We start from the raw sequence: 19,569 nt of genomic DNA, 5'->3' as shown, positions 1-19,569 counted from the left end.
ACTTTCTCAAGAGAAATTACAAGGAAGACGAAAGAGAGAACAGAATCCGAGAATTGAAACCCCAAAAGGACAAATAAGTGGTTTTACTTGGTATCAACATCTCAGAAGTATTTCAGTGGAATGAAAATTGAAAGTGTGTAGAGAGGCTCAGAGATGGAAACTTTCTATTACATTACAGTATGCCCTCGTACCATCCAGTGTTGCATGTCCTTGGATCTCACATGTCTATAAAAAAAAGCCTCCACCGTGAGAATCAGCGATTTCTAGATTAACCAGTCTCCTGAATCATCCAAAGACATTCATGCCATGCCATAGAAAGGTGAGGACAATGGCAGCAAAAATAATCACATAATACATGGATTGGATCATTGTTTCTCTCAAACAGGTTGGGTTCATTTACGTAAAGGCAGAAGGCTGTGTTTCTTATGCCCATTCTTCTTCTTTATGGTTAGAATTTTTATAGTTTGCAAGAATCTTGTGTACGTTTCACTAAATCGTGCACATGTTTAACTAAATGGTACGCACTTTTTACTAAATTGTGCTCATTTAAATTTTTGTAAAATGAGCGCATGCAGTAAAACGAGCACACAATGTACTAAATTGTGCACACACAATCTAGTAAAACCACAATTTAGTAAAACCAGCACACAATTTATTAAAATACAAGAAAATCTTACAAAAATCTTGCAATAACACTTACCAGGCTCCATACATGCCTATCTAGGACATAAATATGTATTTCAAATACAAAATAGTATTTTCCAGTTTGTATTTTTCACAGACCTATAAAAAAGGTATGGGATTTGAATCAAAATACTAGTGATAATTATTTGTACATTTTAAAAATAGAGAAAATACTTTTCCTGTAGTGCCATCACATCCATGCATCCAAGACAGTATAGGTTACCCATATATGGGAAAGTATGATGTGTAATAATAATATATGATAAGCCCCCCCTCTCACGGTAGTTGTAGTCTGTGAGATTGAAAACCACGTGTGTGTGAAGTATCCAAACAATGACACCTTCATTTCATTATGGCTGCTTTAGCAACACACCTTAAAGGAGAATTCCGGTGTGATATTGACCTAAAGTGTATTGAAACATGATACCGAGTGTGAACGTATGTCTCATAGCCCATCTCGGCTTGTCCCCTGCACTCCAAAATCTGGCGCTAGTTAGCCGATGCTACCAACAGCTTTTTCAATAGTGGTGCTTCGGCATCGGGCTAGCCATGCAAATAAATCACTGTTTTACACCCATTTACGAGGCTCAATGTATCTCCATACTTCATTGGTAGACTTCCGAGGGCTTACCTACGAGACGATTTATACAGACAGTATCTTCACAAAGTTTAGTGTTTGCATGGATTCCATTTGCTGCTACTGGAAGAAACTGGAATCCATGCATTTCCACTGAATTATTTTTGGAATCTGATCCCTTATCATACCTGTTCATTCTTACTCGTCGCTCGACTTATCGTGACTTCGTAAATTCAAGATGGCTGCAAACGCAAAAATTTGTGTCTGTATAAATCGCCTTGTAAGTAAACTACCAGTGCTTTTTCAAAGTTCTCAATGTCTCGTTTTAAATGTCAGGGCCCTCGGAAGTCTACCAATGAAGTGTGGAGATACACTTTAGGTCAATATCACACCGGAATTCTCCTTTAAGCTACTGTGTGGGTCCCATTTAGATTCGCGCTTTCCTTGACTCATGGAGCTGCGTGAATTTTATTACAACTTTTCGCACGATATGGCAGTTTAATGGCTTCTACATACCTGACGCACCCGACCGGTAGCGCGACAATGTGACGTCAAAATGACGTAGATCTCTCTGGCGCGCCAGGGTTTTGGCCGACTAGCACACGGTAGCGCACCACTCATTTTTTTTCAGACGAGCGCGACAAGGCGGAAACAGGAAGATGGACTAGTTCGAGGGCAAGCGAGTTGCAGTGTTTTGTTACAGTCGTGAATTTTTAAGGCGTAAGCCATTGGTTTCCAAAGGAGATTTTATTTGTGTCGCCAGCATAGCCTATTGACAATTTATGTTGTAAAAAGGCCTACCTTATAGGCCTACCTGTAGCTTAGGGAAGCCAACAGCTTTCTATTAGGATCTAGTTTGTTAGTTACCGTTTTGTCATAACTCCCTGATGCATTTTTGCATTTAGAATAGCCAGAGCGTGGATATCTCAATCGGAAAATTAAACAATATCGGGTGCCTATGGACTAGGCTGGGTGAACCCAGCCTGATCTGCGCGCTATTTATTTTTTGATTTCTTAAAAGATTGAGCTTGGTCTGGTGAAAGCCAGACAAGCCATGGACCTCAGTTACACAATGCAAGGAAACATGAATCAGCCTATATTTGCACGAACAACAACGGACAACAGCTCTTCAACTTTGGCCCGTTAAAATGTGTATGAACAGTCTAGCGACGCATTTCATCAAGGCCCATTTGGACATGTCAGTTATTTGCACCACTGGTTAGATGTAAAACAGCATTTCGTTTCAGACTACTGTTACTTAATTTGTGCATTAACAATAACGTTTCAGACTACTGTTACTTAATTTGTGCATTGACAATAACGTATCACATGAACTAAAGATGAAAATCTTATGCAGAAGAAGAAACATTCACAAAAAATCCATCTATCCAAAAATGACCTTTGTTTTTGATAGCTGTTGAAAACGGCATGGAACTGACAGAGATGTTTTTGTTTATAAATAAATAAATAAATAAATAAATAACATTATGCTGATACCTTTTGCTTTTCCCAAATACAATGTAGCCTACAGGTGTAAGTGACCTTTCATCAATCCAGTTGCAATGGAAGAACTGTGATGAACTGCCCTACTTGTGATTGTTTAGAGATTTTAAAGGTTTTATAACAATGCTACAACTTCTTTGGCTATTATACAATCTATTCACCTTTTCAGCGCCAGTAGGCTACTTTCTGTGCAGCCGCACACACACACACACAGGCATGCCAAACAAGCATACACAAAAGTTTCAAGAGTGGGGGATGGAGTAAAAGATGGAGACACATTGATTAGTGTGATTTATTTTCGCAGAAAGGATGTACAGGACTGAGCGGCGGTCATATTTTGTACCGCTATATGCGGTACATCTAGTTTAAATAAAAACTTACACTGCACCATCAAGACAGTAATTTCTATTTTAAAATGATAATTTTCCAGCAAATTATATTGCAACTTTTATTTTAGCAAATATATATATATATATATATAGCAATTCCTGCATGTATCCTGTCTTTTTGAATTCGTACAGTCCACTTTCTTTTACCAGTGCAGTCCTACACCCGGTACTATTACTATCACTTTCTCAAGAGAAATTACAAGGAAGACGAAAGAGAGAACAGAATCCGAGAATTGAAACCCCAAAAGGACAAATAAGTGGTTTTACTTGGTATCAACATCTCAGAAGTATTTCAGTGGAATGAAAATTGAAAGTGTGTAGAGAGGCTCAGAGATGGAAACTTTCTATTACATTACAGTATGCCCTCGTACCATCCAGTGTTGCATGTCCTTGGATCTCACATGTCTATAAAAAAAAGCCTCCACCGTGAGCATCAGCGATTTCTAGATTAACCAGTCTCCTGAATCATCCAAAGACATTCATGCCATGCCATAGAAAGGTGAGGACAATGGCAGCAAAAATAATCACATAATACATGGATTGGATCATTGTTTCTCTCAAACAGGTTGGGTTCATTTACGTAAAGGCAGAAGGCTATGTTTCGTATGCCCATTCTTCTTCTTTATGGTTAGAATTTTTATAGTTTGCAAGAATCTTGTGTACGTTTCACTAAATCGTGCACATGTTTAACTAAATGGTACACACTTTTTACTAAATTGTGCTAATTTAAATTTTTGTAAAATGAGCACAGAATTTAGTAAAATGAGTGCATGCAGTAAAACGAGCACACAGTGTACTAAATTGTGCACACACAATCTAGTAAAACCACAATTTAGTAAAACCAGCACACAATTTATTAAAATACAAGAAAATCTTACAAAAATCTTGCAATAACACTTACCAGGCTCCATACATGCCTGTCTAGGACATAAATATGTATTTCAAATACAAAATAGTATTTTCCAGTTTGTATTTTTCACAGACCTATAAAAAAGGTATGGCATTTGCATCAAAATACTAGTGATAATTATTTGTACATTTTAAAAATAGAGAAAATACTTTTCCTGTAGTGCCATCACATCCATGCATCCAAGACAGTATAGGTTACCCATATATGGGAAAGTATGATGTGTAATAATAATATATGATAAGCCCCCCCTCTCCCTACTTGTTACAAAGTGGAAAAGTGTGCTAAATGGTTACATAACTGACAGAGAATGGGCGTGCAAAGGTTAGTATGTTCTCAGTTAAGAGTTTTGGGTTTTGCCGGTTCGAGCCCCGACCAGTAGGCAAGGCTGAAGTGCCCTTGAGCAAGGCACCTAACCCCTCACTGCTCCCCGAGCACCGCTGTTGATGCAGGCAGCTCACTGCGCTGGGATCAGTGTGTGCTTCGCCTCACTGTGTGTACACTGTGTGCTGTGTGTGTTTCACTAATTCACGGATTGGGATAAATGCAGAGACCAAATTTCCCTCACGGGATCAAAAGAGTATATAAACTTACTTACTTATAAGAGAAGTGAAACCTAACTAAAAGAGAACACTGACTAGACTAAAATACGTTCTTGAGCCATCACTATCTGGATGTGAATGTTGCAGAATACCATCAAATTCTAAAAGCAGATGTACAGATTGAGAAATTATACACTGCCTTCTCTCTCCATCCTTCCTGTCCTGTAGCATTTGATCATTTGATCAGTGTTTTTTTTAAGTTGTTTTTCTAAGAAGTGCTTAACTAGCTACTACAAACTACTGTTAACTTATGTAATCACTCAACAATCAAACAATCATCAAACAATATTCAAACCTAAACAATTGCACCCTAGACTAAGCTATGAACCTTTTTAACCAGATAAGTCATACATTAGTCCTTTGAGGATAGGCTATATTCAGTGCAATTTTACTATTAGCTCTGTGGTCATTGTAAGGGCCAGCTATTATGCTAGGATATCGTTTTCAACACAGTGGCTTCCCATATCTGTGAAAGTATTTTGTGATCATATGTTATGTCAGCCTATATGTCAAGGAAAAATCATTTGTGTCTCATGATTGTTACATTCATGTCACCTGAAACATGATGGTAGACATAGCTATCTATTAAAAAAAAGCACAGTTGATGCTTGTGAATGCCATGATCAACTTTTGATTCTTTGATATGGAAACCAAGTTAATTATTTTGGGCTATAACATTAGAATTTCAGCTCAAAGTTGGATACCATGTAGAAATGTGCTGCAATTTCAAAGCTCAGGAACGGCCTACTGTAGGCCTAGAGAAGAATGCTTCATATCGTCATGTCCGGAAAGGTCTGCTGTTAATTCGGATGGTTTGCCCTGTGTTGTGAAGCGTTCGTGAGATATGCCATCAAGTAATGAGTGGAGATGGACGAAGCGCATTGTGCAGAATGGAAATATGACTAAATTCCATGTATGTCCAACGTTAATTTTCTCGCCAACCGTTTATCACAGCACCTAGCCACTAATATCATTGGAAAGCTCCGGTTTTGCTTTCATGTGACATCTGATTTATGTGAGATAAGATATAGGCTATTCTGTGAGCAATTCAACAGGGGAACATGGATGTGCATTTTTTTTTACATATTTTTAGGGGGGCTTTTGATCATCTTAGGGTGGCTTCAGCCCCCCAAAAATAGGCCTAACGACATCCCTGGCTCTCACAGTTTATAACAGTAGTGAGAAACGGATAAATCCGCAATATCCTCCAACCTCGCCTTAGTTGCATTCATGATTTCCTTTTATACGTTCGTTATAATTAAAAGGAGATCACTGTGCTCTGCCCGCTTGTCTCCGCTGTTTTTTTTTTCGTCTCGGAAGTGAAAGCATCTCTAGGGTGACTGGTCCACGATGAGGAAATTTATTTTTTTCTCAAGACATGTCAAATTATTACAAATCAGAGGCAAAGTCCGAGTCAAGTCTCGAGTGAATAGTGTTCAAGTCCAAGTCGAGTCGCAAGTCATGCTGAATTTTATCAAGTCGAGTCTGAAGTCATTAAAATCATGACTCGAGTCTGACTCGAGTCCAAGCCATGTGACTCGAGTCTACATGTCTGGATACAACTGTGCTGAGCACTTTGTCCACATATCAAGTAAAAAGACTCATTTGTCTTCTCCAATTCAGTGTAACCGTCTATTTATAGTCCAGGTGACAAAGAGTTACTCAACAAAAACTGATGTAGAAGTGACAGGTATTGTTTGCTAGAGCGGCACAGACCATGCCACGTGCATTGGAGTTTTTAAAAGGTGCAGGCATGCATTATATTTGTCTCTCTTTGGTTGGTTGCCCACACAAGAGTCCAAAAGGGACGTGGACAATTCTGGGTAACTTTTTTGTCTCCTCAGGGGCTCCATAAGTTTGATGTACAACCCCAAATCAGAAAAAGTTGGGACATGTAAAGGAGGTTTGAGAGGGAGGTGTAGGTGGCTGTCTTGATACCAGTGGAGGTGTCGGGGAGAACAGTTCAGTCCAGTCACTTTTAATTCCACAGTTTTTCTTTATTGAGGTTACATCCAGTGTGGTTGTGTGTGTATATATAAATGTGTGGATAGGAGCAGGAGTAGGTATATGTGTGTGTGTCGGTTTTTGTGGTTTCGAAGAGGGAAAAGGATCTGGATTACAATTAGCTCCATAATGCCACAATACAAGGCCACAATTAGAATGACAAAACATTTACAATGATGACAGAGAATAAGGTTACCCACAAAGTCAATACATAAGTCTCTCTGCCCCGTAATTATTCACTAAAAATATGTAAATAGGCTACTCAAATGCACGTTTCCTAACAGAAAGTTAAAGGGAGCATGGTGAACCAATTCAACTGTTTAGTATAACAGCAGCTCTAAACAGCAGACAAACTGAAAGGAATGTGCACTCAATCAATCAAATGATCAACATTGAGAGTAAAAACATAAAACTAACATAGTTCAAAAACGCACACAAGGCAGGAGACACGGCGTTTGCAACAACAAACAAGGATTATATGGCTTGAACAAAGGGAAGGGTTGTGGGCACAAGTGTTGGCTAATAAAGTCTGCGGCTGATTGGACTAATTGGTTGGAGCTGCAGTGAACTAAATGGGGAAATGAGTGGCAAAGGAAAAGGGGCGTGACAATTGCTCTGCGAGTGCAGGGGCCTGTATTACGAAGGGAGCTTAACCAGATGTAACCAGAGACTTTCTAATGTGGAGACACAGCACTCAAAAAATACTCCATAGAAATGCATGGGGCTAGTTTGTCACGCCAATATGGCCGTTGTCTACACATATCCCACCCCTTCCTCTGCAAAACGTCGACATGTGAATACATTGAGCCAATCATATGGTGTGTTGTGAAGACATCGTGCCAATCATGTGTTGTGATCTCGCCGCTGGAGCAAGATTGGTGTTGTGAAGCCTTGCGCACGCGCAGTTCGACCCAAAGACTGTGCCCGATGAGTGCCCATAAAACGTTGGTATATGGCCGCCTAGTGGAGGGACTTGCCTAAAAGGACTTTGATGTAACCCAGGGTTACTTTGTTAAACCAGGGTTGACAAAACCTGGTTATCTTAAGTGGTGTTAATCGGTACTACGACGCTGCTTATGAAGTTGATTTGTTGAGCCGGTTAACCTGTGCGCGTTCACATAAAAGGGGCGGGTTGCAGCGCAAGTCACCACTTTCAATGATGACGCGATCACCTTATTTTACGGATGAGGAATGCACAATTATTATGACAAGTTATGAGGAATTAAAACCCACTCTACGACAAAAATCAAATACGTCGGCAGTGAGCAAAGCAAGGCTGTTGGCAACGTATTACAGATCGGGTAGCCTAAATGCCTAAAAGTAAAGTTTTATTCCCACATGTTCTTCAAATATGTGTTACGGAGGATTAGTAGCTTGCAGAATGTCTGAAATGAGTTGAAATAATTAAATAGCCTAATTTGAGTTCATAGAAAGGCCTACAGATGCAACCAATTTCAGAAGTGGGCATATAGATTACAGTAATAAGGATAATTGAATGTTTAAGTAGCCCCCATTGACTGATTTAGTGTATGCCTAATCCTGTGAACATTTCAGATGCAACACCATTGCCAAACGCACATGGCAGCAGGTGAAAATGAAACACAAAAACATTATTTAGAATAGTAGGTTTATATAGTTATAGCTTGCATTAATATTTCTTAATTATGAAAACATGTAGGCCTAGCTTATAGCCTTCACTTGGCCTCTGTTTTACAGCTAACAAGAAACAGTGTCTTCGAACACTACTGTAGGAGGAAAGGCACCAGAGTGTTTTACAGTAGCAGAGGAGTTGGCCATCGCAAATAATAGTGGAAGGCCGATTATGGAGGGGGTTGAGGGAGACATTCGGTCGGATTCTGGTGCTGTGGAAATGTGTAGCCTTTATGTGCAGGGTACAGTAATATGACATTCAATTCAACAAGTTTGTTAAAATGGTGATTTTTATTTATTAGGCCTACTGTAGGCTATGTCCGATTTATTTTAGGCTAATCTTGCTCATATGTTCAGCATACTGTAGGCCTATGTCCGATTTATTTTCGGACATAGAGTATTCTTGCATCACCGATTGAATACATGAATGTCCACGTACGGGCATTGCTATGAGACGTCTTCCTAGATCATCTGACAAAGATAACGAATTCCCTCGGCTGACAATCTAGATCTTCATAGAGAATATCGTCCGGGTAGGCTATATATATTTTCTGGCGGTCTCTAAAACCCCTCGCCCTGCGAAGAGAGTCCCTCACGATTTGCGCTCCAATGTCGTATGGATCATCCAGGTACGCCGACATGTCTCGGGAGAAATTGTTAGTGGATGGGTGGTACTTATAAAGGGTGTGGTTAACGGAAACCTCGGGTTAACCAAGAACATAACCTGGTCGGAGCAGGTTTGAGATGAAGCGTAAATTGCCATGACAGCATACCTCGGTTAAAACCTATCCACCTTTCGTAGTACGGGTTAATCGGGAAGTTACGCCACACGTGATCAAGTTACTCTCGAAGTTACCCAGATAAGCCAGAAACCCCGCTTCGTAGTACAGGCCACAGGACAGAGTGGAAACTTCCAAACAGATTACATATCAAATGTTGAAAATGAAAATTTGGACCATTTCATGAAAAATATGAATTTGATGCATGTTTCAGAAAAAGTTGGGACAGGGAATGTTTACAACTGCTGCTTCTCCTCTTCATTTAACACAATTATGTAAATGTCAGACACCAAACAGGACGAGGACCGCAAAAGCGTCACGTTCAAAAGTTTATTTAAGGGTTGGGGGTTAAGGGGGTTTCAGGGGTTCCGGGGGGGGTACAGGAGTTCCAAGAGTCTGCGTGTGTGTGTTCCCCCAGTAGCCGAACAGCGATGGCAGGAGCTGGATGATCCGGGAAGTCCTGGGGGAAACACACACACAACAGCAATTGAAACGAAGCAGCAGTACAGTCAAGGACTAGGCGGTATTCGTAGAAGAGGGACGGAAGGCAGGTCAATATTACCGGGGCTGGAGAACACAGAAGTAGTCGAGCGGGTCCGGGATCACATGCAAAGAGTCAGAGGCGTTTTCCAAAACAGGCAGGTAACTGGTGCTGGTTGCAGACGATCTGACAAGTGTGGACTGAAAAGCAAGGCTTTATATACAGGGCATGATGAGTGGTGAATGCAGTGCAGCTGGTAGGTAACGAGGGTGAGGCAGAGCAGAGCAGAGCAGGAACAGGTGGAGGTCAGACTTCAATCAGCGTGTGTTACCAGGCAGAGAGAGAGCTCATGACAGTAAATGTTTAGGAACTGAGGAGACCAGTTCCTAGAGTTTTAAGAATGAAATGTTCTTAGTCATGTTTTTAATTCCATTATGCACCAAATTTAATTTTAGCCATTTTAGCACCTCTTCCTCTATGGAGAAATACTGTTTAAATATGTGCAGAATTCATTTTGGCATTGTTTTTTTCCAAGGTCTTCCCTGGAAAAGACATTGCCTGAATGGAAGTTTATGTTGCTCAAAACCTGTATACATCATTCAGTGTTGATTTGCCAAATGTGCAAGATGCCCATGCTGTAGGCTCTAATGGTTCTCCACACCGTCATAGATGTTGGGTTTCGAACTGAGCACTAAACAAGTTGAATAGGATGGATATTTGGACAGGCCCTCTCCTCTTTAGCCCAGATGAGTCCATGATTTCCAAAAAGAATGGAACATTTTGATTGATCTAACCTCAGGACCTTTTTCCATGTTACCTCAGTCCATTTTAGGCCCAGATAAGACGGTGGTATTTTCTATATCATGTCTCAATACAATTTTGGCTGTTTTGGCTGTTAGTTTTGCAGGTTTGTAGAAAACGACATCAAACTGTGCACACAGACAATGGTTATCAGAGGTTTTCCTGAGCCCATACAATGACAGGTCTGGAAACAGGTCTGGTGTTGATGCAGTGCCATCTGAGGTCCAAAAGACCATGGCCATCCAATTTGTTTTTCAGCTCTTTCCGTTGTTTGCAAATATTTCTCTGGATTTTCTGAATGTTTTGATAATATTATCTCCTGTAGATGATGAACTCCCCAAATACTTCACAATTTCATGTTAAGAAGCATTAAAATTACATTGTTTCCTCATTTGTGCACACAGGTTTACAGAGTGATGAATACCCCCTATATCTTTACTTCTAAGAGACCCTGCCTCTCTGGGATGCTCTTTTTCATACCCAATCATGTTGCCAGTTGCCCTAATTAGTTGTGAAACATTCCTCCTTTTGTTTTCTTTATCATTACACAAACTTTTCCAGCATTTTGTTATCCCCGTCCCAACTTTTTTTGAAACATGTTGCTGGTATCAAATTCAAAATGAACATATATTTTCAATGAAATAGTCAAATTTGTCATTTTCAAAATTTGATTTGTTGTCTGTGTCCTGTTTGCAACAAAATATGAGATTAAGAGATTTCCAGATTATTAGCCTACATTCTGTTTTATTCCAGTTTTACACAACGTCACAACTTTTTTCTGTTTTGGGGTTGTATGTTGTTGTTTTTTGTCACAGCTATATGGTCATCCAGCTGGCTTGAATACTGCCCATCATGATACAGTGCAACTCAAAACAGATTTGAAATGTGCCTTGTAGCTATATTATGTTCATCTTAAATTCAATGTAATTGATAATAATGGAAACTCCTCCAACCTCAGTATTTATTGCATGTTACTTCTGTAACGTGGATTTGTATGTGTCTGATTGTTTATTTGCTTCTTCCTTTCTCATTTAAGAGGAATTCCCCAAACTGTTTCAGAAGCATAAACTACATCATGGGTTTTGTTGTTAGTAAGTTAGAAAGAAGCCTTGCCCACAACAGAGGTTCACACAGTTTTGCACAAGTTCACACGTTTGTGTGAGTTTTTCCACTTGGCTGGATGCCAGAGGTCTGCAGGTCCTTCACATTTCTAGACGTCCTGCCTAGCTTGAATCCAAGGGCTGCTATTGATTTATGTATCATGTGTGCAGATTTTTTTGTGTCTGCTTGGGTGTGTTGTTTAAATTGATAATATAGTTGGTCAGTTCTGATATTTAAGACCCAGGGACTGTGGATGTGCACTGAGAGGGTCTTGCATATCCCTCTGTGGCATCGTTGGTGAACACTGCCCTCTGAGTTATTCCAACTAATATCAGAATGTTGTTTTAAAAGGAGCATTCACAGACACTCAACTGTGGGGTGAAAGAGAGCATGTTGCGGAATTTATCATGATAAATTGTTTAATTTTAAAATTTAAGTTTTAAGATAAAGAAAAAATTAGGATACATTTTAACAAACATTTGACAATTTGACACTTGACTTTGATTAATCAGAAGACAGGAAGAACCAGCTTCCACTCAATGGTATTCCAGAGATTTGTACAGTATGAGCATGGGCGTACAGTTAACACATCTCATGTGGCATGTTCCCCTGATGAGGGCCGCTCTGTGTGTACCTGTTGACACTGAGGGTACTCCGACCATGTCCATGTGAACCCTGGCGAGTGTGAGAGAATGCCTGAGTTCAGCTGGATTCCATCACAGCCCACTGAGCTGCTGGGCAGACTGGGGCCACTGGTATAATGCAACCTGACTGTGTTGGCAGCTGACACGTGCTGCTGAGGAGAAAATCCCAACACAAACACAACCCACGGTGGCGCAAAAATCCACACACATTATTCTGAGAAGATCACTGAACTCAAGTAACCCTCTTTAAGGTGAGGCCATACCTCTCTCAGCCAATCAGAGGCCAGGAAGCATCAGGCAGTTTATTTTGGCCAATCAACACATGGTGTGGTTTTTTTTTCAGTTTATCTTACTGAAATTCAATTTCATCTCAGTAATTCAACACCAACGGAAACACGTACATCTATCAGTGCTCGATTTTTTTCCCCCTGCTTTAGCCCCTGCTTACTCGTAGTGTACTCAAAGTGTCACCCCAGAATAAGGAGCTATCCGGAGAGCAGATTTTGTCCTGGCTGATGGCCTAGAGTGGCCTCTGACCACTGGACAGGAGCTCTGGGGGACACTTCTGGAATTTGGTTGACGTATGTTGACGTGTGTGTTGTAATGCGAGCCCCCCCCCTCCTCTCTCTCTCTCTTTCTCTCTCTCTCTCTCTCTCTCTCTCTCTCTCTCTCTCTCTCTCTCTCGACAAAGTTACATAACAGTGGCAGTCAGATATGAACAGTATCTGCAGGGAGACAAAGCCAATAGGGATAAGATACAGTAAGATGCCCCAGAAAAACTACACACTGACACAACATGTGTTCATCTCAGAAGAATGACTGTGTTCTTAAACGTGGTATGATAGAGACTTCCTCAGAAGTGAAGCATCCCTGCATTCCCATCACTGCTCAGTCTCTTACTCATCAGGGAATATTTTTTAAAATAAACAGGGAAAGGGATTTTGAACAAAACAGCCTTGAGTACATTTTGAGGAGAGTCCTGACTTCAATTGAAAGATCATTTAAACCAGCAGCATCTGTAATGTCACTGAAGCACAGACTTTGAATTCCTACAACACTGCTTTTCTAACTCTTTTATTACACCGCTAAAACCTGCCTGATCTGGGCAGCCCATGGTTTTCCATGTGTCTGCTGCACATGTGTCCTCCATTCTCCACTCATGTCAGCACACACGGCCTCCAGCCCCCGGCAGCTCTCCCACATAGCAATAACAGGTGGTGAGAAAGGCATCTCAGAATTATTTCTGCTTTCATAACCTTTACAGACTGTCACATAGTGTACAAGTCCATCCACTGTGTCCACAGTTCTAAATTGCCCATGTTCATAAAAAAAAAAACTAGTAATCTAAAGCAAATATAGTCAGAGCATACTATTATTTTTTGTTCCAGAATTACTGATACAGTTTACATTATTTGACCTAAACAATTACATACCTTTCCCTAAACAATTATAGGTACAAACTTCAGACTTGTACAAAATCAAACACTTCAGACACACAGCCTTGTCCTCTGGTCGCAGACACAAGCCACCAAATATTCAGGCTATGCACTAAGTGTAGTGTTCAGTGATGAGATGAGATCAGTTTAAAACATGCTAACGTGAAAGAACACATTGTCACATTCCAATTTTACTGGTAATGTAAATTTCTAGACAACAAGTCTAGGCAAGACAACAAATGACATTCAGTTACACAAAAAGGTTGTATTTAGTCTTCTGAAACAAAATGCTTCTAGGCGTTGGCAAGATCTCGTGATACAAGTATTCATCAGTGTGAATCACCTCCCCCTTGTGAGTTTCTGAGGGTCGAACTTCAGAGCTAGGAGTTGAGAGGTCTTTGAGGAGTTTTTCTCACTCCAGTTTCCAGAGAGCTGCATGAATCATAGAAGAGAATAAGGAAACAAAGGAACACATGGGGAATACATGAATGCATTTGGTGGAGATAGTGAGGTTTCTAGGTGACCTATATTATTGTAACTATTTAGTGTGAGGGTTGGGTTTAGGGCCTGGTTTAGGGTAAAGCAATGGAAGACATTTTGAACTGGGTTTAGAGTACTCTGGTTTAGGGTAATATGCTTGGGTTTAGGGCTGGGGTAAAAATAAATAAAGGTAAGAGATCTGGGGTTTGAGTAAGGTTCAGGAATGGGACTGGGTAAGCAGGTTGTAACTGGGCCAAAAGGTTTCCAACTGGGGTTCGGGTAAAAGTTTTTCCACAGAAGGTTTCTGAAGTGGATTTAGGTTACAGTAAGAGGATAAGAGACAGAGGGTTAGGGTCAGGGTATTGTGGTGAATATGATGAATATTTTAGAAGACCTACGATGTAGTGGGGCATGACTAATCTTTGTGGGAGAGACGCTTCCCATTCCAAATGGATTCCCAGATCCTGTGACTTACAGTCCGAGGGGCCAGCCGAGGAAACTGTACAGAGCCGCACTGTCCATTTGGGTGTGTGTGTGTGTGTGTGTGTGTATGTGTTTATGTATACATGTGTGAGTGGGGATGGTGGGGGAGAGGGTGTTTATTCAGAGGCTTTCCCTGGCAGGGTAAACAGGTACCCCTAATTTTGCCTCTGGTGCATGATCATGTGCTGGACTATGGTTTAACATGCAACAGTAGGGCTCATTCTTTCCCACGTCCTCACGTGATTGCATTAAAAGCTGTGTTGAGTGTCAACAATAGCTGACATACTGTACATCTGTAAATCTCCAGATTTTCCATTCTTTGATCACACCTTAGTTTAGGACCTCGGCAACAATGACCTGTCATGGTCTGAGTTTTCAAATGTGTCAAAGATTCACACAAAGGGAAAGACAAATGAATCATGAGTCATAGTGCACGCACATCGCTGACCATATTGCCTCTAGATATTTGGCTGAGGTTAAAGTTGGGGGTTAGAAGGCAGAAGTTAATCACTTCTCCACAGACTCTCTTTGTTTTTATAACCATCAGTTAATATGGACAATAACTGACTGATAAACAGTGTAGATTGAGTCAAACAGAAAAAACCCAAGTGGGACACTGAACCCACCGACCCAGTTTCCTGCCAGACAACCTAACTCAAGCTGATCTGTGCACTTTAATCTGTGTGAACGCTCTGTAATGGGGAGATTGTGTGAGTTCCATTAATCCGCTCCTGGCTGACATTCCTTGCACATTCCCACTTTTGTTCTAGCTGTTTCCCATGAGAAAGTCCACAACTTTGAAGAGCGTGTGTGGAGACGATGGGGAGTCTCCATGAAGCTGCAAGAATGATGGCGGAGGAACTGAATCTGATATTGTTTGGAAGAACAGTCGTGGCTCTGTACTGGTGGTCAAGACGTGCAAGGACACAGATCAGGAGACTCACACGCACACACAAGCGTGCACACACACAGGCATGCACACACACACACACACACACACACACACACACACACACACACACACACACACACACACACACACACACACAGTATATACACACTCACAGGCGTGAAGGCATGGACACAGATTAGAAGTACTTACATAAGTACACACACAAGAGCACATGTACTGTACATGTAGACTTAGGAGAAAACAAACAGGGAAAAAAAACATTTGTGTACGCGCACACACACACAGAGGAAGTGGATCTGTATCTATGTGGGACAAACATTGTGATATATCTATTCCATTCGATATATGAATAGTAGTTACAATGTAAGTTGGAATAAAGAACTTAAACTAGAACAACGACGTAGACATAAAACCTAGCCAGGGAGAAGTAATAATGGCCCATCTGTTGACCATATGCCCTTTTCTTTGAATGGTTGGACTGTAACACAGTATTACACACGTAAAACGTCTATTTTGGGGATTTGAAATCCCTCCAAATGAAATCTGCCTAAGCAAAGCCTTTTTTCTACGCTGCAAGACCTTACCAAGGCATTCCACAATGGTCAGCCTTGGTTCCCAAAGAAACCAGAGCTGTTTCTGCCAGAATGTTCTTCCATTCCATCTCCTAGCTCTAGCCACGGACTAAAACTCCAAAGCTGAGATGGTTGCTGTGGTTTCTAGATGGTCATTACAGCTGGAGGTGAGCAGTTCTGTCTCAGTGAGTGGTGCAGTGAGTCATAGAACATCTTAAAGAGAGAGTAGTGTTGAGTTTGAGAGTTTTACCCACTGCTCATTACTGTACAGAGCATAATGCCAGTACATACACTTTAAGGAAAAGTGACCTTAAAGGTACAGTCAGTGATATTTTCAAGCTCAACAATTTTGTCACATTTGGCAATAATCTCCTCACGACCTGCTTGCTGCCCATTCTGTGAGTACACTGTAAAAAAAACCTGGCTCTGTAGGTAGCCCAGGCTCCAAAAACTGGAAACAAATAAAGTGGGGGCAGCCGGTCCCCCAAACAAAAACGAACAAACAAAAAGTTTCTCTGGGAATACTGAAGGTTCAGCTACCTAGCTAAAAGAACCTATTGTCAAGTTTCCATGCACCTCTCCTTTTGTGTACATTTTTGAACATGCAGGGCACTATGATGGACCTTCATGGATCCAGCATGTTGAAAAATTATAACAAAGGGCTACCCAGTACGTTGAAAAATGACCATAAATTAACAAGGCTTTAACATTACATTATGTTTAGATTGAATGCACTGAATGTACTGAATGCATCCTTGATGGTCTGCTGAGACAAGAGGTCACACATGCACCTTCAAAAACCTCGAGTCATGTCACCAGTGTAGGAGTGTGTTATTTATTTACCATGTGCCCCAAGGCGAGGGTACTGAGATTTACTGCACCTGTGTCACACTGACAACGTGATCATCAAGTGACTGCCTGTACAAGACAAGCAGCACATGCATCGCTACTGTGCTCAGATTTTTCCACCTTCACTAAGGTCATAAGCCTCAACAACTGGAAAACTCAGCGAGGCCATTGTTCCATGAAGTGGTTCTTTTAGTAACCTCATGGAAACAGATAAAGATGGCTGAATGCAAATTAAAATCCAATGGCAAAATAAGCAAGGTTCTAAGATGAACCACTCAAATACAGGATTTGATAGAGGGTATCTATATTTTTATGTTATAAAGACAGCCATACATATACATTGTCTTGTCATATGTGTCACCACAGGGGAAGTGCAATTGAATGTCGTTGCTATGTGTAATGACAATAAAGGAATTCTATTCTATTCTATTCTATATGTTTTTGTAATAATGTTACATAAATAGTTGTTTAATGGTTGTTTAAAGACATTTTTAGAGGGGTGAAAAATTTCCATGATATTTGTGATCCTTACACACAATATTATTTTTCAAGGTATTCCAGTATATGTCTATATTTGAGCATTGTTTACAGGCTGGCCAACTTAGGAACACGAGCATAATGTACCAAGATCTCTTGACCATGAACAAGCCATCCATCTAAGAGACAAGGCACATGGCACTTCTGGAACAATCTGCGCTCTCAAAATTCATTAGCATCTGTGTGTGTGTGTGTGTGTGTGTTTGTGTGTGGGAGGATCAAGAGTTTCTTTAAACAGTCTGTGGTACTAATTCTATAAATATATGGTTCTCTCATCAGCCTGATTAAAAGGATCAATGTGACATTTATACCAATGGACAGCATCAAATCATGTTGTCAGTCAGACAGTCATTAAAATGCTCCTGAAGCAATTATGCGCCTGTGTCGCTTTGGGTGCCTGGAAGAGTGCCTTATAAATGCAATGGCCCAATCCCAAATTGAACCCATAAGGACTAAGGACTAAAGACTCACAGACTTCAACTCCACATATTGCACACTGCCCTCTCCCCACATACACAGCACACTATCCCATCTCCCCTGTCATCCCCCCAACACCCCCTCCCCCCATAAATGCACTGCATTTCTTACTTCCAGTAACTATATGCATGTGACAATAAACTTCCTTGTATCCTTGTATCCTTGTATCCTTGACTTAATTGATCTTAGTGCTAAGTGAGTGTGTGAGGCCACATGGGCTCAGACAGGTATAAATGGGATTGGGACAGCACTTCATGAGATCACAAGTTACCTTGGCGACGTTTACAGTTTTTCTCAGTTGCTAAAACACTAAAAACCCATTGGCTGAAGAAAGTTCTCAGTTGCTTGAACTCATTAAGCTAATTGTTCAGTCTGTTGTCAATACCTTAAACCATTTCACATGGTAAAACACAATTTGCAGATCTCACTTACAATTTTTAGCAAAACTTTGAACACATTCTCATTCTCAAAACACATTCTGCACTCTAATGCACATGCATCCATACTGATAAACACAAGTGGCAAAAATGAAATAGAAATAGACATACACGTCATTGATTAAACACACAACCACTCCAAAATTGATTTCACTTGTTTCAAATGATGTGACAAAACCATGTGAGGACGAAGACGAGTGCATATGCGAGGTGGGGGACGAGGAGGAAGGGGAGGAATGCAAGAAAGAGGATTTTTATTGGACACTGTACAGCATATTGTAGGCTGTATACTGTACAATACTGTAAACAAATCGTATGGCCTTAAACATTGTGCTTTCCATTAGAAAGTTTGATTTTGAGCACTGGTAAATCTGTTTTGAGGCGAAAGTTTCATTTTGAGCACAGGTAAAACTGTTTTGAGGCGAAAGTTTGATTTTGCAAGAGGAGTCAGAGGTTTTGTAACTAGTGCTTGAAGCTGAGGTTTTGTGTTTAATGTTTGAGCAAGGTTTCAAAAATTGTGTTTTAGCAATTGAGAAAAACTGTAATAACAAAGATGTTGCTGACACGTTCCGTGGTCGTGCGTCGTGCTGTTGTTTACCTTTGTAATTTACATATTTCCCTATGGTCTCCGCGGTAAATGTCACAACGCTTTGAACTGTGAGTAATTCCCTTTGGTGACGTCTGCACTGATGCAGATTCACAGAAAGGGCTCAGTAAGTGTGTACTCAAACCCTGCAAGAATGCATAGCGAAGTCTGTGAGTTTGTGAGTCCGGACTTTGGGATTGGGCCAGCGTGTTGTTGTTGTGTTGATGGGCTGGTTAATTAAGTAATTAAGTGCACCTGTTACTTAGTGAAAGTATGGGGCTGTCATTTCTTTACCATTAGGTACTTCTTTCTTGCAGACACATATTTTGATTGTCTCTGTATTGATCTTTGCTCTCTCTCTCCTCTTGAATCTCTATCTATCTATCTATCTCTCTTTCTCTTTTATTTGTCTCCTTCATTAGCCCGTCTCACATACTGACACCCTCATTGCATCCACACACGCATGTCGCCACTTATTCCTCCCTTAGACTTTTGGTTTGAAACGTAAACCTACATGTAAAGTTGTCTGTGGCCCTCTTTATGTTGTGGTCTAGGAACGACAACCTATTGATAGACTGGAAGAGTGTTTGTCTCAGTCCAAGCCACAGTTTATATAGGCTACAGAGACCGGCCTGTGTATAAACACCAGAGCTTTTCTAAACACGTAAGTGTCTGAA

This window comes from Alosa alosa, chromosome 5, assembly GCF_017589495.1.
Source record: "Alosa alosa isolate M-15738 ecotype Scorff River chromosome 5, AALO_Geno_1.1, whole genome shotgun sequence".
Taxonomy (NCBI): Eukaryota; Metazoa; Chordata; class Actinopteri; order Clupeiformes; family Clupeidae; genus Alosa; species Alosa alosa.
The sequence above is the reverse complement of the archived record's forward strand: the minus strand, read 5'-3'. Positions refer to the sequence as shown.